General features: G+C 48.1%; 1 protein-coding gene across 1 annotated transcript in view; it reads left to right on the top strand.

The window, feature by feature from the left end:
- Positions 1–23,614, top strand: part of SMOC1 (SPARC related modular calcium binding 1) — a 206,018-nt gene that overhangs the window by 12,039 nt on the left and 170,365 nt on the right. The gene's annotated exons all lie outside the window — the stretch shown is intronic.

Raw genomic sequence — 23,614 nt, 5'->3', positions numbered from 1 at the left:
CAGAGAATATAACCATTACATGCTATTTTATTTTATAACCATGATTTTCTCTTAATTTTATAGGTAAAATTAAAGTCTACCACCAGTGCTCATGGAGGCATCATTCCAGTCAATTTTTGTTTTCTGAAACTAACTTTTTAGTAGATTCCTTAGGAAGGGATCATGTCAAATGTATTCCTGAGTTCTTGCACATTATTGAAAGTTTGCCTGTGTCCTTTATATATGAAAGTCAGTTTAGCTGGATATAAAATCCACAGGTCACATTTTCTTTTCATTAGTATCTTAAGTGTGTTATTCATTGTGTTTTGGCATAATGCATTGCTGTTGAAAAGTCTGATAACAATCTCATTTTCTTTCTTTTATAAGGGATTTGCTCTTTTATCTTGGATTTCAAATGATCTTTTTCTGTTACTAACTTTTTAAGTGAATTGACTATTTTTGGAGAGAGAGTGCAGCTAGGAGAACTTTTCTAGCTTCTTGGCTCTAGAGCTCCCTGTTCTGTTGTTTTTGCAAAGTGATAAAGGAGATGGTCTGGTATTTTCTGAAATCTGTTTTCTCTGCTCCACTCTACTTTTATCTGATATTTTCTATTCTTTGCTCCTATTGTCTGGTTCTGCTCTGTTTGGTTACTACTTCCAGCACTTTCTCTTCAGTGTGGGGCTTTTCCTGGAAAGGAGCTTATGCTTTCAGTTTTGGAAGTTTCTAGGACCCAGACTCCTACAACACAATCAGTCATTATTGCACCTTGGTCCTCTTGCTCTGGCCCATGAACTGGATCCTGCAGAAGCCCCTCTCTGGTTCAGCTATTCTTCTGAGATTGGCTCACTGCATTTGCCAGTTAATTTTGGGGTCTCAGGACCTTCTTTGGCTTCTGCTCAAACAGAAGCCAATGCCATGCAAGTCTCTTGTTATTGAAGGTTTGTTCCCATGAATATGTACTTAGTGGTTTGTGGGGATACTTTGTACCTAATATTGTTGTAGATGTTTTCTGTGGGTCTTTGATTTTGCTGTCCTGGTTGCTACGTCTGTGTTTGGAGGAGGTAATGGGAGATTTAAAAACTACGCTGTTGCCACAATCTTTCCAGAATCCACTCTCTTATCCTCATGTTTTTAAAAAAAATTTTAAGAGACAGTCTCACTCTGTTGCCCAGGCTGGCGTGCAGTGGCATTATCACAGCTCACTGTAACCTCAAACTCCTGGGCCCAAGGGATTCTTCCGCCTCAGTCTCCCAAGCAGCTGGGACCACAGTTATGCACCACTACATCTGGCTAATTTTTAATTTTTTGTGGGGACAGGGTCTTGTTATGTTGCCTAGGCTAGTCTGAACTCTTGGCCTCAAATGATCCTCCCTACCTTTGCTGCCCAAAGGGCTAAATTTTGTTTTTAAAGATAGTTTTAGATTTACAGAAAAATTGCAAAGATAGTACAGAGAGTTCCCAACTATACTCTACAACCAGGTTTCCCTATTATTAACATTTTACATTAGTATGGTACATTCATTATGGTATATTCATTAGTATGGTACATTCATTATGGTATATTCATTAGTATGGTACATTCATTATGGTATATTCATTAGTATGGTACATTCATTAACACACTGATATTGATGAATTATTATGAACTAAAATCCGTATTTTATTCAGATTTCCTTAGTATTTGGTAAGTATTTCCTTACCAAATGTCTTTTTTCTGTTCCAGGATCCCACATTACATGTAGTCATGTGTGTTCATGGGTTCCTCTTGGCTGTGATAATTTCTCAGACTTCCCTTGTCTTTGGTGATCTTGACAGTTTTACGAGTACTAGTCATGTATGTTGTCCCTCATGTATGTCCCTCAATTGGAACTTTTCTGGTGTTTTTTGCATGATTAGACTGGGTTGTGGGATTTGGAGAGGGAGACCACAGAGGTGAAGTGCAATTCTCATTACATTAAATCAACGGTGCATCCTGTCCATGTGACTTATTATTGTTGATGGTGACCTTGATCACCTGGCTGAGGCTGTGTTTGTCAGGGTTCTCCACTGTAAGGTTACTCTTTCTTCCCTTTTCTATACTGTCCTCCCTGGACAGAAGTCACTATGTGCAGCCCATACTTAAAGAGTGAGCAGTTATGCTCCACGACCTTGAGGGTGGAGTATCCATGTGAATTATTTGATATTCTTCTGCATGGGAGATTGTCTTTTCTCTCTCATGTATATTATTTATTCCATCATTAATTTATATCAGCAGGGAGTCTTGAATATTTATCATACTTTGGGTTACAATCTAATACTACTTTATTTACTTTGTTGCTCAAATTATATTTATCCCATCATTAATTTATATCAGTAGGGAGTCTTGAATATTTATCATACTTTGGGTTATAATCTAATACTACTTTATTGATTGTTCCAGCATGGGGCATTGAGAGCTCTTTCATTTGGTTCCTGTGTTCCTTTGATACAGCCCCATTATTTTGTGTGTGTGTGTGTGTGTGTGTGTGTGTGTGTGTGTTTGAGCACTTCCTTACTTCGTGTACTCCAAGATACTCCAGGCTCATCATTTTCTGAGTCTTAGAACCAGTCATTTTCTCCAGGATGTCCTGGGTCCTTTTATGGAGAATGGCTTTAGGATCCACAAGTTGGCTGCTAGGTGTGCTCTTCATCTCTTTTAACTGGTGCTGGTGACCTCTGTTTTTGGGGCTCCCCATTATCTCAGGCTACCACTTCTTCTTCTTCTTCTTTTTTTTTTTGAGAAAGAGTTGCACTCTGTTGTCCAGGCTAGAGTGCCGTGGCATCAGCCTAGCTCACAGCAACCTCAAGCTCCTGGGCTCAAGCGATTCTTCAGCCTCAGCCTCCCGAGTAGCTGGGACTACAGGCATGCGCCACCATACCCGGCTAATTTTTTCTATATATATTTTTAGTTGCTCAGCTAATTTCTTTCTACTTTTTTTTCTTTTTATTATTTTATAACAAATTTTTATTCTTTTATTTTTACTTTATTTTCTGGAGCAGGAATTTGGACTTTGAGATGATATATATTTTTTTTTTAGTAGAGACAGGGTCTCACTTTTGCTCAGGCTGGTCTTGAACTCCTGAGCTCAAATGATCTGGCAGCCTCCGCTTCCCAGAGTGCTGAGATTACAGGCGTGAGCCACCGCGCCTGCCCAGGCTACCACTTCTTTCCTGCTTCACTTCTTGCTTAGATCCCCTAGCTGAGCTGCCCTTGAGCTCGCCATCCCTTGACCATGCCGTGCACCCATCCTGCCAGTTCACGGTCTTGGACTTCCTTGACTTTGGTCCTACCCTGAGGTTGACCGGTGCTGAGAGGTCTGCTGAGCTCTCACTGTGGCTTGGCAACCTTGCCATTCCCTGTGGCGGCTGTCCCATGCCACTGCCCTGTGCTCAGTCCTGCCTCTGGCACTCTTAGCTATTGCCCTCCTCTGTCCCCAGGAAAAGGGAGACCAATCAGGGCTCAGCCGCTAAATTTCCCTCTCTACAATTTCAAACGTAGGTGACTCTTATACCCACCTCCCCACCTGGGTTCTTCCCTTCATTCCCGTCCTCCTTCTCTCTCACCTCAGAGAACATGTTTTTTTCTGCCTTTCCTCCAGGCCAATCTCTCCATTGGCTCAAACCACCTGGAGGAGGTTTCTCTTTCCTCTCATCTTCTCTAGAATTGGGCCCCATCAATGACCTAATTTGGTGATTCCCCCAGATGCTCCTCAACTCTCTTTCTCTCTGCCTGCGAACATGTGTAAATTCTCATCCTAGAAACACCCCCCGGACTTTCTGCACGATGGCTCCCCTTTTCTGTTTTTCCATTTCTCCCTTCTCCTTCCTTCCTCCACCAGGCTTTTGGAGAAAGCCAATGCTAAGAACTATATTGGCTGCGGCCCTTCCTCCTTCACGCCCACAAACTTGCCTTTGCCGCCACGTTCCCAGAACTTTCCTCATAAAGACTCACCATACCCAGTGGTCTCTTCTTCACCAGTGTCCCATTTGGCCTTTTTAGGACAGCACTGTCCCTTCATGACCTCCTTGCTGCGGGGATGGATGCGTTTGTGTCCTGGCTCTGCTTCCTCTCTTCCTGCTCTGTCTTGGCTTCCATTGGCTCCTCTTTCTGGGGCTCTCCCTGGACCTCAGCACTGCCAGGCTTTGTCCTTGGCCCTGGGTTCCCTCCACCCCTCACTTCCTACCTGGACGATCGTCCACGTTCAGGATTCAGCAAACGCCCATCAGTGGCTCTCATCCCTGGCTGTGCATCCGAATCACCTGGGGGCTCCCAAAACACTGACTTCCAGCCCCTCCTAGACTCATTAAGTTGGATTCTGCACATATGCAGTGTGGGTGTCTCCGTTTATCGGAGCTCCATGGCGGCTCTAGCGAGCAGTTAGGCCAGAGACCTCTGACCTCTGGTTAACCATTCCAGGAGGATCTCTTCACTCTTCACGCAGGGCTCTCTGTTCAGCCCTAAATGCATAAGTCCATGTACTACGGGAGCCACACGGGAACCTCAGATCAACAGGTCGAAACAGAACTCATTCCTCTCCCTCCCTCCGTTTTGCTGCCAGCCTTGCCCTGCTCTCTGCCCCTCCCCAAGGCTGTCCCCATCTGCCTACTCAGGCAGAACGGAGCACTCGCTTTGACTTCCCCCTTCCCCACTCCCAGATCCAGCTGGCAGCTGTGCCCTGCTGATCTGAGACGTTCCTCTTCCTCCCCGTGCTCCCTGCCAGTGCCACCTGCACTGAAGCGAGAGCCGCAGACCTATGAAATCAGAACCATGGAGTCTGCGTTGCCAATACGCTCCCTGGCACGTCCCGATGCACAGTGATGTTGCGAACCCCAGCTCCAGGATGAATCCTAGGCCCTGCCGCTGACACACAATCCCTTTCTACTCCCCGGCAGCTTGGATCTCCACGGTCACCAGACTGGCAGACCCAGCTGCCACCTCACAAAGGTGAAGGTCTAACTGTCTCGGTCTGCTTCCTTTCTCCTGAGAATAGCTCATGTCCTTGCTTGTTCTGATTCCTCTGCCTGGCTCAGAGAAACCAAGACTCAGGGTGAGGAAGATCCCAGAGTTAGAAAGTGGCAGAGCCAGGACTCAAACCTAGGAGCTGCACCCTTAACCACGCTGCCATGCTGGGTCCAGGGACCGATTGATTGACTTAGCAAAGGTCCCACCCTCTTTGTTCTAGTTCCAGCACTGGCCCTCTCTCCAGAGCCCCCTTCACCAGGGGGTTACCATCCCCTTTTATCCTTCCTTTAAGTGGAAGCCGTCTGTCTACCTTCCCCCCTCTCCAGAGGCCGGGCCATTCCCCCCCTTGCTCCCCTCCCCCATCAAGCGGCAAAGAAGCCGGGTGATGAATGGAAGGGAAAGCGGAAGGGGAGCGGGGACAGACGGAGGAGGGGGGAGCGGGGAGGGGAGGAGGCGGTGGCAGCAGTGGAGGCAGAAGCAAGGCCGAGTGGGATGGAGTGTGAGCAGAGTGCCAGCGCCACAAACCTTAATTTAATCACAGGGCCCCATGCTCAATTTAACAGACACAAGGGCTCAGAACGGGGTCTCTGTGCGGCGGTGGGGCAATCAGCGGCGCAGTTCCTGGGAAAGCATTAATTGCGGATGACAATGTGTAAACAGTGGGGATGAATGGAGCGTGCAGGTGTGAGCCGCTGGGGCCAGCGGGCTGTTTTCACACGAGCGTTGGGAAACCGTTGAGGGTGCCGGGGTTTGGCTTAGAGCAAGTGGCGGGGCAGAGCGGGAGAAGGGGAGGCGGAAGGGCAGAGGCCTAGGCGGTGAGCTGTGCGGTGTGCACGCGCGAGTTGTGGGCTGCCTGCATCTGGCCTAGCAAGGAGCCAAGCCACCTGCTCTCTGGAAAGAAAGGCTGGATTTTTAATAACAGCTAAGCGAGTCAGGGCCTGGGCAGCTCGGGCTGTGCTTGGGCCTGCCGCCCACCTGGGCACAGACAGCGGCGGGAAAGCCCGAGGGGACTCCCAGAGGCCTCCTCTTCTCTCTCCCAGCACAGCCCCCAGACGCGCTGAGGGCCTTGGTCCACTGGGCCCTCCTGAACCAGCCTGGCAGCCCCCAGGCAGTCCTGGGCGGGTGGGTGGGGGTGTCAGGGCAGGCAGGTGGGGCTGTGAGGAAGTAGAGGGTTGCTGACAAATCCAAAAAGCCTGGATATGTGAGCATCTTTCAACCAAGGATGTCAAAGCTTCTTTCCAAAGCTGTCCCCTAGCAAACCTGAAAACTGAGGACACAGTGTGTAGAGGGTGGCTTCTCTGCCCGACTATAGCTGGCTCCTGGAATGACCCCCTCAGAGCAAGCCCCACTAGATCTTGGCACATCATATAATAATGATCATGATTATCATTATTATCTTGGGTGCTATTTATTGAGCTCCTACGTGCCAGGATCTCTGCTAAACACGGTACTTACATTGACCCCCGGGTCTGCTTCATGCACAGCTTTCTAAGTCTCTCTTGTCTCTCCAGGCTCACTGGGACTCTCTGGGGACAAAGGCAATGCCCTGCATTTCTCTTCTCTCTCCCATGATGCCTCGAATGAGCTGGGACCTCAGGAACATCAAGAGTTCAGGCTTCACGGTGTAGGCAGTGGGGGGCCATGGACTTGTTTAGGTAGTTGGTCGTCATTGAGTTTCAGAAAGATGCCTCTGGCCACGGGGTGATGGCCCAGGGAATGGAGGAGTGACTTGGAGGCAGAGGGGCTTGAGGGAGTTGAAACAAACCCGGTGAGGAGTGAGGAGCAGCTGGCCTGTGGGTGGGTGTGGAGCAGGGAGGAGGGGCGCATGTAAGAGCGACGGAGGAGATGAATTCTAGGACTCCAGGACTGGCTGGCTCTGTGGGGTGCAGGCCGCGGGTTCTGGTTTGAACCACCTGGCTAGGTGGTGGCAGCAGCACCTGCGTTCCCTCCTGGGAACACAGGCTGGGAAGCAGGCTCACAGGTGAAGAGAATGAGTTGAATTCGGAATGACGTTCTTTCTAGCAGTTAACCCTGGACTCAGGCTGTAGTAGTGAAGAAGCGAGAGCCAAAAGTCCCACGGGCTTTCCTGAGAGGGCCAGGGTGCCCGTCCCACGTCCGCTGTCAGCTGAGAGCCTGGGCCAGGCTGAGCGTCCCAGCGCAGAGTTCTCTCCCCTGCAGTGCCAGGCTCACTCTGAACACCGCTGGGGCCCGGCCCTGAGCAGCGAGCAGGCAGAGCGAACTGGCGGCAGGCTCAGAAGAGGAATAAAATCAGGTTGGTGCTAAAATATCTCAAGGGCAAGCCAAGAGAAAAATAGCATGCAGATGCCAGTTGAACTCACTGCCTCAAATCTGTGTTTTCTTCAGGTAGTCTGTTCAGGCCCTGGCTTGTTTTTATTTTCTTTTCAGAGAAACAGATTAGTTATTTTATTCCTTGCAAATTCCAGGCACTTGAAGTGAGGTTAAAAACTTAAGTGACTTTCCAATCAGAGGAAAGTCAATGGTAACCCAGTATTAAAAAACTGGGATGAAGCCAGGCTTGGTGGCTCATGCCTGTAGTCCCAGCACTTTGGGAGGCCGAGGTGGGAGAATCGCTTGAGGCTAGGAGTTCAAGACCAGCCTGGGCAACACAGCAAGATCCCATCTCTATGAAAAATTTAAAAAATTAGCTGGGCATAGTGACGTGTGTCTGTTATCCCAGCTACTCAGGAGTCTGAGGCAGGAGGCTCGCTTGGGCCCAGGTGTTCCAGGTTGCAGTGAGCTATGATCACTCTAGCCTAGGCGACAGAACAAGACCCTATGTTTAAAAAACAAAAACAAACTGGGCTGAGAAGCTGGATATTGAATACTACCTATATTTGGGGGTCATTTTCCTGTTTTAGTTTTTAATAATGCTTTTTAGTAAGGTGGTTCTGGATCCAGAGCCTGAGATCCGATCCCAGCGCTATTGTTTGCCAGCTGCATGACATGTGGCAAATTTACTTAAACTTGCTGTGCCTTACTTTCCTCACCTACAAAATGGGGATAATAATCCCTACGGCCTGGCACAGAGTGGGGATCAGATGAGCCCAAGCCTACATGGGCCAAGGAGAGTGTCCGGCTCAGTCAGCATAACTAAATATTGTGATGACGGTGCGGGGTTCCAGCCTTTTCTGCTTCAGGCTCAGGGCTCTTGTTGGGAGCCCTCTAGGTTTTCTGTTCCATCCGTCCTTGTCCAGGCTGTCAGACTGGTTTCTTGGGCCCCCCAGAGGAAGTCCTAAAATGAGATCAGGATGGTCTGCAATGCGTTGTTCCTGCTTCTTCATCTGCGATGCTTTAGCCTTTAGCTCAAGGGCCAGACTTGAACCGTGGTTCCTCTATGTTGGTGTTTCTTGAGTCCATTATAAAAATTGATATAGAGTAGCTAACTATGTTAGCAAGTAGGGATACTAAAGAAATAATCATCAGCATTTCATATATGGACATTCTAGTATCAAAACTGTTGAAGGGGGCTTTTGACCACCAAACACCCATTCACTTGCTCCAGGTGATGGCCCCCAATTTTTTGTGTATCCATCTCTCCCTCACAGTCAGCCCTGCCTCAGAGCTGACGCAGGTGACAGGTGTGAGCCAATGGGGGCTTCTTCCTCTGGCCCCAGGGATGGAGCGCGTGGCTCAGCCAGATGGGCAAGGCCCCGAGAGCCTCGCTGGGACTCTGGGGAAGCAGTGCTGCTCCTTGCTGCTGGATCCCAACCAGACAGGACGTGGCATGGATGCTGCCGCCGCCCTGCTGTCGCTGAGCCTGTGTCCAGCACGGCACTGCAGAGTCTAGCGAAGAGGACGTGATTTGAGCTCTGAAGCCCCTGGATTTTTTTTTTTAATAATCTTGTTATTTTAGAATAGTTTTAGATTTATAGAAAAATTATTGAACTATTACAGAGAGTTCCCATAGACTCTATACTCAATTTCTCCTATTATTAATATTGTACATTGGTATAGTAGGTCTGTCACAATTAGCGAACTGATATTGGCATATTTTATTCAAGTTTTCTCAGTTTTCCCCTAATGCCCTTTCTCTGCTCCAGGATGCCATCCAGGACACCACGTTGCCTTTAGTCATTGTGTCTCCTGAGGCTCTGCTGGGCTGTGACGATGTCTCGGGCTTCCCTTGTCTTTGGTGACCTTGACAATTTTGAAGAGTACTGGTCAGGAATTTCGTAGACTGCCCCTCAACTGGGATTTGTCTGATGTCTTTCTCATAATTAGAGTGGGGTTATGTTTTTTGGAGGAAGGCCACAGGAGCAAAACGCCACTCTCATCACATATTGAGGCTACATCCCGCCAGCATGACTTACCATCGTAGACATTGACCTTGATCACCTGGCTAAGGTAGGGTGTGCCAGGTTTCTTCACCATAAAGTTACTTTTTCTATGCCCCTTTCCATACTGTGCCTTCTGGAAGGAAGTCACCATGTGCAGCCCGTGCTTAACGAGTGGGAGTTACGTTCCTTCCCCTGAGGGTGCAGTATCTACATCAATTATTTGGAATTCTTATGCATGGGAGAGTTGCCTCTTCTCCTACATTTATTTATTCGATTGTCTATTTATGTAAGTATGGATTTCTGGATATTTATTTTATACTTTGGGTTATTTTCTAATACTATTAATCCTTTATTTTGTTGCTCAAATTGTTCCAGCTTTGAGCATTGGGAGCTCTTTAAGTTGGCTCCTGTGTCCCTTTGACATACCCCCATCAATGTGGTCATCTGGATTTATCAGTTGGTATGAGCTATCCATTCCTTTCTAGTCTAAGTTAGTTTAGATCAAGGGTTCTGTCACTTGTAACCAACAGATTTATAACAAGTCTTAAAGGAAGAGAGAGTCTTTAGGTTGTATTACCTGTCGAAAATTCAGATGTTGTCCACATTTTCCTTATGTTGATCCAGCTGAATGATAATTTTACACTGGAAAGCACAGATCCACCCTGGGGCTGTAGTGACCACTTCGCTGGGCACTGTATCAGGAGACCTGGGAGACTGGGGCTATGTGCAGTTCAAGTTCCAGACTCACAATCTAAGACAAGTCATTTAACCTCTGAGCTATAAAAGCACAGAGATGGGAGAGGACTAAGTGACATATCATTGTCATCTGGAGGCTAAGAATGTGCCTCTTACCTGATGAACCAGTTGCTGGGGAATGTAATGAACCCAGTTGGGTTGCCAGATAAAATACAAGACATGCAGTTAATTCTGAATTTTAGATAAGTAATGAACATTTTTCACTATGTCTCAAATATTGCATGGAAGTATACTTACACTAAAAAAATTACTCATTGCCTATCTGAAATTCAAAGTTAACTGAGTGTTCTGTATTTTTATTTACTAAATCTGGCAACCCTTCCCCAAATGCCCTCCCATTTTTAGGTTCCTCAGGGCATATCCTCCAGGGAAGGTGGCTGCAACTTCAGCTTCACCGATAAAGAAACCTGAGCCATGTGGTGTCCTGGGCAGAACAGGACGGTGTGGTCAGACTCTTTTGAGGTCAAATTTCTGCTCTGCTTCTTTGGGGAAGTTGTTCAACCATTCTGAGCTCAGTTTCTATGCTTCACTGTACAGTGGGTTGATCCTTCACAGGTGCCATTATAATGCTTTGCAGGGTCTGACGTCTCAGTCAGTGGGGTCTCAATCAGTGGTGGCCACTATTGATGTTACTTTTATCTGGACAAATGAACAGAAAATCCTGAGAATGCAGGAGGGGAGACTGAAAGCCATGGTAAGGCGGCCCCCTCATTCCTACCCAGGCCCCTTCTCTGAGCCAGGGAGAATGCTAGATCTGAGGAGCAAAGGCTGGGGATGTGGGTGCTCTGTGAGGATCTCCCTGGGGCCTGGGCTCTTTGCTGGAGCTTAGCATCTTGCCTGGAGCTGGCCTTTCTGAGGGCTTGGGATCAGTCAGGGGGAGCTGGGTCTAGGGTTGAATGGAGGAAATTGTGTTGATAAGGGCTTGGAAGGGGCTAGTCCCGGGGGATGAAACAGAAAACTAGGGCCTTGGGGAGTGGGAAGGGGGAGGTAGGAAGCAGGGGCAGTCAGGTACATGGTAGTGATAGCTAAATTTATTGAGCACTTACTATGTGCCAGGCACACCTTTATGTACTTTTTATGTAATACTTCATTCAATCCTCATAACTCCCATTTTATAGGTGGGGAAATTGAGGCACAGAGGGGTTAGCAAACTTGCCCATGGTTACAGTTAGTAAGGGGGACAGCCAGGCAGCTGTGTCCTAGTCATATATTCAGCATATCTTAGTTCTCACAACAGTCCTCTGGGGTTGGCATGATTCTATCTTCATTTGGTGGCTGAGGGCACTGAGGATTATACACAGTTTGCCCAAGGCCATAATTTGCAGGGGCCATGATTCAAATGTGAATTTCCTGTAGGTGCCTGGAGATGTCAGGCAGGGGAGGAGGAGGCCAGCAATGACCTTTCGCCTCATGTCAGCCCTTGGAAGAGGTGGAAGTGCTGGCTTTATGCCTCTGATTTGTAGTGGGGCAGGGGTTTAGATACAGCTGTCAGCTTGAGAAGCCACTTGAGGATTCTCTTTTAAAAAATGGCCTTGTAATTTATAATAGTGGGGTAAAAACAACAACGACCACCCAAGCGAACAGGAAAACAACCTAAATGTCCAACAATGGGAGAACCAGTTGCATCAATTGTGGGACAAACCCATGATGTTATATTTGGCAGCTGTTTAAAAATATCACATTTTCAAAGACTATTAACATAGGATGCCTAGCATGTGGTGGTTCATGTCTGTAATCCCAGTGTTTTGGGAGGGCCAAGGCAGGAGGATCGCTTGAGGCAGGAGTTGGAGACAAGCCTGGGCAACATAGCGAGACCCTGTTTATAAAATAAAAAATAAAAAACATTAGCCAGGCATGATATTGCTTCTATAGTCTTGGCTACTCCGGAGGCTGAGGCAAGAGGATCACTTGAGCCCAGGAGTTGGAGGCTGCTGTGAACTGTGATCATATCACTGCATTCCAGCCATGTTGACAGAGTGAGACCCTGGTGGCTTCAAAACCAAAACATAGGAACATGCCTCCAGATATAAGTAAAAGCAGGAGATAAAACTTATACACATGATCCTAATTAAACAAAGATAATTTTGCATATGACTTCTTATACATAGAAAAACACTAGCAGAAAATACTATGGAAAGTTGACGATTGGCTAATCTCCAGGCTGCGAATTTAAAGGCAATTTAAATTTTCTTAATTGTTCTATTAGGTACTTGTCATGTGCTTTACAGATCAGTTCGTTGACTCATAGACCACTGGATTTGAAAGGTGGCATCAAACCATGGCACTTTAAAGATGGGGAAACTGAGGCCCAGGCCCGAGAACAGAGTTCGGGCTGGCGGGGAAGCCAGGTGTGTTTGCCCAGCTGACCCTGGGCTCCGACCTGCGGCCCTGCCCGGTGTAAGGGGAAACGCCCACACCTCCAGCACGTGTGACCGGGTGGGTGACCGCGTGGGGGGCGTGGCGCGCCCCCTCCCAAGGGGCACAGCTAGAGCAGAGCGGAGGGCAGAGGGGAGGGGTGAAGGCGGGATGGGGGCTGGGTGGAAGCGAAGATTGGGGAACCTTTCAAAAATGGAAACCAGATGAGGCGTTCAAAGGGGAGCAAATTCTCCACGGCACGCTCCTTTGTTGGGAGCGTGTGAGGCGGCGGCAGCTGCGTGCCTCGCCCCCAGCCCACGGCCGACGGGGCGGACACGGATAACTGCATTAGACGCACTCAGCTCTTTTCAATAAAACGCCCTTGTTGGAGGCACAATAGGGGGACCGGGGCAGCAACCCCAGGCCGGCCGGGGGCACCCTGGCCTCCCCCGGAGAGCAGAGAGCGCACTCATTTTTCAGGGCGCAGCTAATTGACGCTTTGCGCTGTGTGGCTCAAAAGAAAAGGCCCAACTGCTCAAGTCCACCTCCACCGGAAATGAGGCCGCCCCCACCTCCAGCCCGCCCTGGGTCGGTGGGGGGGGGCAGCTGGGGACCACAGCGCAGCTGGCCACAGGCGGCGAGGGGGCCTGGGCCCTGCAGAATGCTTTCCTGCGTAGCTTTGACTCGGAGATAAGGAAGGGGTCCTGAAGGCTTCTCCCAAAAGGGTTCCGCGCCCAGCCTTCCAGTTTCTATGTACACCCCGGAAGGAGGCAGGTGACAGCTGCAAGTGTAAAAGGCAACTGCAGGGCTGGAAGTCTTCATTAGTGATTACCCAGATGCTGCATTCTTTTAGTTCTTTTAGTAAAGATAGCCTAGAACATTCTTTGAAGTTAACAAAAAGGGAAATAATATTTCTTGAACCCCTCCAATGAGTTGCTTTAACTGTGAGTGAGGCATTTACTGTCCCTGTTTTACAGACGTGAAAACCATGGCTTGGAGAAGTTACTGGCTTGCTAAAATTGCCCAGCTAGGGAGTGACAGAGCTGGAATTTGAACCCAGGTCTGTTTGACTTTAAAACAGGGTTTCTCAACCTTGGCACTACTGACATGTTAGCCTGGATAATTCTTTGTTGCCAGGGCCGCCCTGTGTAGTGCAGGATGTTTGGCAGCATCCCTGGCTCTACTCTCCAGATGGGATCACCAAAAATGTGCCCTGATGTTGCCAAATGTCCCCCGCGGGCCAAATTTGCCCCCTGGGGAGAACCACTGTTTTAAAACAACCTTGGCATGCTTCACATGCTGCGATGCTTGTCTTCATTGGGCTCAGAAATTTCATCTTTTGGGAAAACCAATTAACTAGCCACATGGAATTCTTAAAGTACAGCACTCTGGTGGGTGGGGAGTGTGGCAGGAGAAGAGTTGGCCGCAGCAGACAAGGCCAACCTGTCTGTGTACTAGAACCCAAAGGTCTGTTGAGTGCTAGAGGCATTTTGAATTGGGTATCTGCCTGGCCAGATTTCTTGGGTCCCATTGGGTTGGGAGTGGCCCTAGCCCCTTCTGTGCTCCCCATTTCTCTCTGCCAAGACTGTCCCCATCTCCATTCATTATGCCAGATGGCAGGAGTAGCCTTGGCTATTGGGAATGCTGAAACATCAAGGAGGCAGCATGAAGGAAGGTGACGTCACCTGTGCAAAAATGGGGCCTGAGCCTTGTCTTGAAACCAGTAGGGAGAGGACTCTTTTGCAGGCAGCCAGCCCCACTGCTGGCCCCTGTGCTGGGGACAGGGCTTACCCTGATTTTCATTTTGGGCTGCAACTCGTGAGTGGCCCTGCCTCCACTTGTGCATCCTACTGTGGCCTGTTCCACTCAGTACCCAAGCTCACAGGCCACTCAAAAGCCAGCCCTAGCTCTGGGGCCACACTACACTGAGGCCTGTTTCAGTTCAACTGCCTCCTTCTCACAGTTGTATAAAGGGGCTTGATCATATTTGTTTTTCTAATTCTGGTCTTCCTCTTCCCCAAATGGCTGTGTTGATTTTTGACTGAAAACACCTTTTGCCAAAGGCACCTCTGGGAGGAATGTCAGGTCCACAGGGAAGCAAAGGCACTGGGGCCGACTAGGCTTGTCCCCAGCTCTCTCATGGGCTGTGTGTTATTGAGCATGCAATGGGTGGGGGTCCAGAGACTCGGTGGTGGGCTTATTGTTTTGACGGAGCCCTCTCAGGAGAGCACAAGGAGGAAAAGGGCTTGAGGAGTTCAAAGAGAGACAGATGTCCGAAGGAAAGGAACTAGGAAATTGGGTGAGTAAAGGGCAATCAACATCTCAGATAATGAAGGGTTAGGATTTTTGATAATTGATGTTTGTATCTCTTTCTCTAATATGCCCATAAGCTTTTGGGGCAAGCATAAAAACATATGTGCATAATATGCGCGTGTGCGCACACACACACACACACACACACACACACACACACAGCCCCCATCACACTGTAGTTTGACATAGTATATACATCTTTCCTGTTAGCCCTCTTAGGCAATGATACATATTTGGTGGCCACATCTTCCTTCTAAAAGGACGATTTAAAAAAAGGAAGACATGAAAATAAATGTGTGTGAACATGTTTGTGTCTCCACCATATGTAACTGCTTTCTTTTCTTTTCTTTCCTTTGAGTGTCTCCCCCTCCCCTGGGTGGTTTACATTTGCCCTCCTTTTGCTGAGATAATTTGCACTCTCCAACTTCATTAGTTGCAACCCCCTTCTGCCCTGGAACAAAAAATAGGGCCAAACTGTTCAAAAGAACACATGGAGACCCCATTAATGCTGGCCCTAATTGTGCCAATTCAAACCCCTCAATAACTCTAATTAAAACCTGTCTTGTGCGGGGCGCTGAGTGGCAACACAGCTGTCATCCCAGACAATCACATAACAGCTATGAGAAAAAGGGTCTCTGTGCAATTTTTGGTGGTGGTTGTTATGGAAAGGGTCAATGAGGGAGGATTAAGACAGGAGTGCAGTCGGAGTGGGGAACCTTGAAAAAGTCTGCGATGTCAGATCACAGTTTGAAATCGGAAGACCTTTAGCTTTTTCCCTCTGGCTTCCCCCTCATATTTCTCCCCCCCTCCAGGCAGGAACACCTGCAAACTGCCTGGAAGGGGCCATGACCACCAGACACATGGATACCACAAGTCGACTGAAACATCTGAAAGAAAAAGAACCCTCCCTGCCCCCACAAAAAACCCCAACCAACAAAACCACATACCAAAAACTGAGAAAGAGTTTTTTCTCTGCTTCCAACCTTGTCTTTTAGGATCCAGCTGCACTTTGCTGGGCACCATAAATAACTCTGCAATTACATTAATTGGTTGCATATTTGTTGACACTGAAGGAGAAGCCCTTAAGGTTGGGGGAGGTGAATTTCAGCTGCAGTTTAACATTCTTCCCCTCTGCCATCCCTCTGCGTCTGATTCCAACCACCCCGTTTACTTTTCCTACATTAAGATGGGGGGAAGTGGTGGGCGGATGGGCCCATTTCTGAATAAGCTTTGACAGTGCCCAGTCAGACTGGAGTCTCATCTCTTGGCCAAATCCATTGATCCACTGGGTTTGGAAGTCATATCCCACTATGGGGGAACTTGAGAGATGGGTTCCTGGTTACACTTGATGGCGTGTAATTTCCTCTGGGGGCAGGGGATGTGGTGGGCTTATCGTCAGGCACATTGATTGGATCAAAGGAGAACTGGGTAGACCTTTGCCTGAATCCCCAAAGCCATCTTGGATTCTTCTAATAGCTTGGCCCACCTTATGGAGTCTCTTGAATTCCATTCCTTGGGAAGCAACGGGATTTTAGTAACCTCATGGACTCTACCTCAGTCTGTTGACAAGAACTGGTAAGTTCAGCTTGAAACCAGCTCTCTGTTAGCTGGGGGGACTTTGCAAAGCAGAGTGGAGGGTGACTGGGGCAGCTAGCAGAGACTGAGTCCCAGCTGGCAGCTCTGAGTGGGCTGAGGACCAGAGTCCCAGGACTCATTTTCCCTCTGCCAGAGCCGAGACTGGAGGAATTCCTCTGGGGTCCTGGCCCAGGGCTGGAGGGGGAATGAGAGAACATGAACCACGCTGAGGACCTGGCCCTGCTGAGTGGTCAGAGAACTCCTTGGGAGGAGGAGTGTGTTTGTTTTGCCAATCCCTGGACCCTCACAGTGCCCAGCCTGGCACACAGTAGGCTCCCAGCTAACGTCTGATGGGTGGATGGTTGAGGACCTGAAGTTCTGGCGTCCAGGTGCTCTGAGCTCTTAAGAAGGAAGTGATGACATACATCTGAAGTCATAAGGTCCACTTCTACATGACATCGTGGAAAGAGCATAGGCTTTGGAGCCAGCTGACCCTACCGTTAATATACCTACTTTTCAGAACCATTGTAAGGATAAATAAGCTCATGTGTATACACACAACAAAAGTGACTTCCTTTTCCTTTCTCTATGAAACCAGTGAGAAGAATAACTGTCTGAATCTAGGCCTCTGATTTTGTCACTGCAAAATAAGGATAATATATAATAGTCCTGCCAATGAGCAAAGGGGGAAGCAGGCTTGAGAACCTCAAAGCCTGGGCAGAAGTGGCCCTGAGGCCTGCTCTCACCGGTAGCGCTTTGGTTTGCTGTTCCCCCACACAGAATGCTTGGTTCCTCAGTCCTTCAGGTCTCTGCTCAAATGTCACCTTATCAGAGTGGTCTTCCTTGAGGGCTCTGTCCAAAATAGCAGCCTCCCCTCCCCCTCTTATGCTTTATCTCCCTGCTTTATTTTTTTATGCTTATCACTCCCCCACACATATTATATATTAGTTGATTTGTTATCTGTCTCATTTATTATATTCTTAGTTTTCTGAGACAGGAAGTTGTTTGTTTTGTTCATTGCTTTGTCCACAGCACTTAGAGCAGTACCTGACATATAGCAGATGCTCAGTTAGTATTTGCTGAGTGGATGGATAGTGGGGTGGTGACGATTTCTCATCACCTAACAGGGAGAGGATACCTGGTTCTAAATATTTGTTGGGTCAAGTTACTCCATGATAAATGCATTGTAAAAGGGTGGCCCTTCTCTCGGTTTCCAACCCAGGATCTCTGGAATAGGGTTTAAGGTCATGGCCGTTGGAGCCAGGTAGCTTCCAAGATCCAGATTCAAATCTTAGCTCCACCTTTCAACAGCAATGTGAATTTGGGATAATTACCAAGCACCTCTGAGCCTCAGTTTCCTCATCTGAAGATAAGAATAATTGTTACTTCATAGGACTACTGGGTGAATTGAGATAATGTTTGAAAAGTGTCGATGACTGTTGTTGGAATGAAGTATGTGTACAAGAAATGGTGAATGCCATTGCCATCATGGTTGTCATCTTCATCTTCATCTTGTCTTCACTATCTTGAAGCTGCAAAAAGGACTTAACTGAGAGTGGACTGATTTAACGCCTGGTAATACCGAGAGGACAAGTGACGAAAGCCTGTGCTAATCACACTTAAGGAGTGGTGAGCCAAGCCCGGTTTTGCTGCTTTGTTCCTCAGCTCTCTTGTGTTTACTTTTTTTTTTTTGAGTCAGAGTCTCATTCTGTTGCCTGTGCTAGAGTGCCGTGGCATCAGCCTAGCTCACAGCAACCTCAACCTCCTGGGCTCAAGCAATCCTCCTGCCTCACCCTCCCAAATAGCTGGGACTACAGGCACACGCCACCATGCCTGGCTAATTTTTTCTATAGGTTTTTTTAGTTGGCCAATTAATTTCTTTCTATTTTTAGTAGAGACAGGGTCTCGCTCTTGCTCAGGCTGGTTTTGAACTCCTGAGCTCAAGGGATCCTCCCGCCTCAGCCTCCCAGAGTGCTAGGATTACAGGCCTAAGCTACTGCGCCAGGCCTAAACTTAGTATGTTTGTTTCTGAAACTTGCTCTCTTGTTTTTGAAACTTGCACTTGGTTGCCAATCACATAGTCTTGTAGATACAGAAGGATGACAAATTCCTCACTGAGTTTATTCCCCCGAGCTTGGACAGCTGGTGCAGAAGGTCCCCAAATGGCATTTGGGTCATTATCACCTTGATAAGGAATCTGATTCCTTTTCAAACCAGAATAGGTTTTTTGTCCACTCCCAGAGGAAATACCATCCCTTCAAAGGGGCCAAGCAGAGGAGTCGGGGGCAGACAAATCTGAGTCATGTTTTCAGTTTTGCTAGGATGTTGTGAGTGGGCACACCCTCCTTCTCTTACAGTCACCAAGACCTAAGGGTGTGGGCAAAGCTATTGCTTGCTCAAGGGGCTCTCAACTTGCCTGTCCATGTTTGGACCTATGACTGCTGGGACACGTTGGCCTCACCCTATTGCAGTTATTTATCTACCAACAGCCCTGTATTCTACTATATTGTATGACTCTCTCTCTCTCTCTCTCTATATATATATATATATGCATATTTATATGCACATATGGAAACACATGACATGTATACAACCATAGTCACTCTCTGCTTTTGGAGAGTTGGAAACTGTGGGATTTGGAATGATCTAGACCTCAGCTTCAAATTCGGGCTTTGCCATGGGGTAGCTTTGTGATCCAGGTCAAGTCACTTGTTCTCCCTTAGAAGCTAACTGGTAAAAAGGTTCCAGATGGAAAGTCCAATGTGGTCCCACCCATGTGAACACCCTTATGCACATGAAAAGGAGCTTCTCTACTTATTTCTCCAGCAGGGAGACATGGGGCTGGCTAGGCAGAAGCTGGGTTTCTGGGTAGGGAAGGGGACACATGCTTTGGAGATAGGAGGGAGCTGTCGCGTGTGGCGAGTGGTGGTGCAGGTGAGAGAGCAGTGGACAAGGATCCCCCGGAGCAGGGTCCCCATACACTCTGGCCCACTATGTGAGGCTGGGCTCTGGGGCCCAGCTATGTCCAAGGGCACTGATGCTGCTCAACTCAGATGCTCAGCCCTTCACAGTTTGCAGACCTCAGTGCAAGGCATTTCTTACTTTGGCTTTGGCTCAGTTCACAAATAGGGAGCACTAAGTAGCAGCAAGTGAAATGAAGAGCCGAGAAAGATTCTTTGTCTACGGAGACAGTGATCACTAACGGGTGGCCCCAAGGCAATCCTCTGGATGGTGGCACAGAATAATTGGACTTTGATTTCTATTTGTAGTCTACCTAAAAACATGAAACGAAGCCAGGTGCAGTGGCTCATGCCTGTAATCCTAGCACCCTGGGAGGCCGAGGCAGGAGGATAGCTTGAGCTCAGGAGTTTGAAATCTGCCTGAGCCAGAGTGAGACCCCGTCTCTGCTAAAAGTAGTACCCTGGGAGGTTGAGACAGGAAGATTGCTTGAGCCCAGGAGTTTGAGGTTGCTGGGAGCTATGATGATACCACTGCACTCTAGCCTGCGTGACAGAGAGAGACTCTGTCTCAGAAAAACAAAGCAAAACAAAAACCCAAAACCAAGAAAACCAAAAACCCTCCACTAGGTCCATACATCAGATGGCATGTGCAATGCAGGATGTATGAGTGGAAGTCTCCAGATTAGAGGGGATGCCTTCATCCTGTCCTATGTGATCAGTGTGTTGTGATGTACCACAACACAACGTACCTGTAGCACATTGTTTAGGCTTAATTAATGCCTACCCTGACAAAATATACAGGCAGCCTAAAAGGTCCCCGCAAAAAAACTGTTTTAAAGATAGTATTAAAACTACAAAATAACATTAAAACAATGACTGAGCTGACACTTCTCTAATTTCTCATATGAGGTCTCCTTTCCTCACATTATGAAGTTAAAAACAAAGACCTGGCAGGAGGAAGTCAGTGACTAACGCAAATTAAGATAATCTTGAAGTCTACTTGTCATATGGATTTACAGCAATAAGTTTTGCTGGTAAGTAAATATTTTGCCTTCAAATATCAGTGCGTGATAAATTGAAGCCATCGTGATTAAGAAGACATAAAATAATCATTTGTTTTATGTTTATTTTATCCTTAAAAATAACCTTTACATTGTGTACATAATATATCCATGAATAATATATCCAGACACCTTGTAAGTAGATATACATATAGCAGTGGTGGTTGCTCAAAACGTTTTTGCTGTTGGAGGCATGCAATAAAAAAATGTTGAAGCCCACTAATTACGACCAACCCTCTAAGTGTATATATAAAGTAATTGGGGGCAGAGAAATGAAATCATGTGTCCAGAATCTCACTGTGGGCTCAGAGCAGGTGCCAGGACTCAAGTGGTTTCCTGTCCAAAGCTTTTAGTAGTATACGATTTTATTGTTGTTATTAAGGTGTCATAGCACCTCCCAGCCCCAAAATATTAACCATGGATCATAGAAACAGAGTATTTTCTTTCCCTCTGTATTTTAGCTATGTCTACTAAAAATGGAGTGGCAGTATCAACATCTGGATTATGTTTGGGAAATGTTAGGCACCTCAAGAATGAGGACCTTTAACAGTAACACTTGCCCACTAATTATATTTAATTCATATCTATTAAAGACTTTCAGTGCTGTTCTCCTGTAATGTCTCTTAGTAGGTAGTATATATTCCAGAACCTAATATAATAGAATTTCTTTAGAAATATTCCGTTCATCAGGGTTTTAAGTAACTGGACTGCTCTTTCCTTAATTAGAGAAGAAAGAAAATTTTGCTGGCCTCAGAAAGTGCTGGAAACAGAGAGGAGGAGGCTGTGGGATTGAGCTGGGAGGAAGGTCAGAAGGGAGATATGGATGGGAGGATAGCAAGGAGAGAGCACAGCAGAGGCCAAGCAAGAAAGAAGTCTAGGAAGAGAGAGTTGAGCACAGGGGAGGAGGTGGAAGTGGGGGAGGGGTGTCCGTGAGGAAGGGCTGGAGCTCACTCCACTCCTGTTTCTATTAATCCAATTAAAGTGTTGAAAATCAGATCCCACGTGAAGCTTTGAACGTGAATTTTCATTACAGCACTGGGTTGGAGGAGGGGATAGGGGCGAGGGGGAAGGGGAGGCACAGGTGGTCCTGGTCCTCAGGGGGTGGGGGAAGGGGGCCCTCCCAGTCCCCAGAACAGCCTTGCCTGTGTGACGCTGGGCCCAAGCCTGCTCTTCTGGGGCTCAGGGGGAAGAAACATGGGAGTTCGGCCTCCTCCATCACGTACCTTCTGCCCTATTTTTATGTCCTCTAGCTGGCCCCTGACAACCCCATTCTGTTGGCAGGGCGCTTGGTAGGTGGGGTCAGAAAGAGGGGTTTGTTTAAGGCCCTCCGTTGCGGGAGCAGAAAGGACAGCCCTGCCGGGTCCCCGCGCTCCCCCCAGCATGAAGACTGTGGGTTCCAAAGGCAGAGGAGAAAGGAGTTGGATACCAGTGCCTAATACCATACATCCAACCCCATTTGCTTCAAAATTTGGTGTGGGAAAAATAGCGGAGGAACCTGAAGCGCTCAAAAATATCCCCTCTGATCCTGAGAAAACAGAAATGGGCCATGCGGAAGGGAAAAGCTGCGCTCAGGTGGGAAGGGCAGCCTCGGTCGCAGCGCTCCCGTCGTGCGCGCCTTCTCCATGCCGCTGAACCGGGCGCAGGACGCCCTGCGCTGGCCTGGCGCTGGGCCCCCCCATTCTGGTGTGGCGGGGACAGACAGGAGCTGAGAGGAAACACTCACGCTCCCTGCAGACTGCCTTATAAGTAGGGCAAAGGAACCGACCCAACCACGCGTCCTATCCGCCCCTTTCTGTCTTGGTTCCTGTGAGGCCTCTCTGCCCGGCAAAATCGTCCGGGCTGGTCCAGTTAGCTGCTAAGGCTGGGATAAAAACCCAAACTATGTCTCCTTGCCGTCCGCCTTCCCTCTGGACATCCACCCAAACCGAATTTGTTATGTGGCCAGTAAATTTGTTTAGATTTTAAAAAAAAAGAAAGTCAAGGAGGAGAGCACATTGCCACGCTCAGAACTGCGAGCTCTTTCCCCTGAGGCCGGCCTTGCTTGGACCTGCCCTTTGGGCTGCTTGCAGGATGAGGAGAGGCCTGGCTGGGTGGATGGGGGTCAGGGTCGCAGGGCGGCGGCTGTCCCCTGGAACTCCCTCGGTGCTCAGCTCCCCTTGTGCACCCGGGCTTCCCTGGGCCGCCCATGCCCAAGAAGGGGCCCTCCCCCGCCCCGCCGGGGCTTAATCTCCGCCAGGCCTCCGCAGGCTGGGCTGCTGGTGTGTGGTCCTTCACACTGAAGTGCCTCAGCAGCTGGAAACAGTGAGGAGGGAAGGGGGACCTCGAGCATAAAACCCTGGCACTTCTCAAAACAAAACGGGTGACTCTAGCTTTTAATCAGTTCAGGGCCGAGGCTGGAGAATTGTGTTTGGTTTTACACAGACAAAGCGTGTGTTAGGTCTCTGCCTTCAGAGGAATCTGTCACTGTCCTCTATGCAAATGGCCACAGGGACCTGGGCTGGCGGTACTGGGCTGTTTAGTGGGGCCCTGGGGAGGATGCGCAACCCTCTGGGCACAGGGTGGCGATTGGCCTTTCTCAACCAGGCCCCTCTAAAGTGGAATTGGTATCAGTCACCACACCTTGGGCTTTCGGAAGCCAGAAGGAACACAGCTTTTGGGACTGTGGCTGCTCCTGCCTTGAGCTTTGACAGGTGGGCTCCTTCAAAAGTGGGGCTGCAAATTTAAGTTTTAAAAATGAATTTCTGTGCTACTGTTAAGGGAACTTGCTATTTATTTCAGTCTTGGTTTGTGCATGGCTTCCCTGCTGGGCAAAATCGTCTAGGCTGGTCCAGTCAGCTGCTAAGGCTGGGATAAAAACTCAAACTGTGTCTCCTTGTGAAAGAATAAGTTTCAAAAGGAACTTACTTGTGAAAGAATAAGTTTGCAATGAGAAGAATCCTGTCCCATTCCTGCCCCCCAGCCACTGCCCTGTCCAGAGTTTTAGGTACCAGCTTATTTTAGGATCTCTTATCATCCTAGAGTGACTTAGTGTGAAGTATTGAAGGGTAAGCCACACCTCTGGCCTGGGATTGTCAGATTTAGCAAATAGAAATGCAGGATGCCCAGTTGGCTTTGGATTTCAGATAAAAAAAAATGTATATATTTTAGTATAAGTATATCCCATGCAATAAAACAGGGTTGTGCAATATTGGGACACACTTGTACTAAACATTTTTTTGTTGTTTATCTGACATTCAAATTTAACAGGCCCCCTGCAGGTCTTTTCCCCTCTTCATCTTCTTGAGGTCTTCCTCTTTGCTTCCAGGGGTGCTTTGTAGGTCTCCCTGGAGTCCTGTT

This window comes from Microcebus murinus, chromosome 6 (genome assembly GCF_040939455.1).
Source record: "Microcebus murinus isolate Inina chromosome 6, M.murinus_Inina_mat1.0, whole genome shotgun sequence".
Taxonomy (NCBI): domain Eukaryota; kingdom Metazoa; phylum Chordata; class Mammalia; order Primates; family Cheirogaleidae; genus Microcebus; species Microcebus murinus.
The sequence above is the reverse complement of the archived record's forward strand: the minus strand, read 5'-3'. Positions and strand labels throughout refer to the sequence as shown.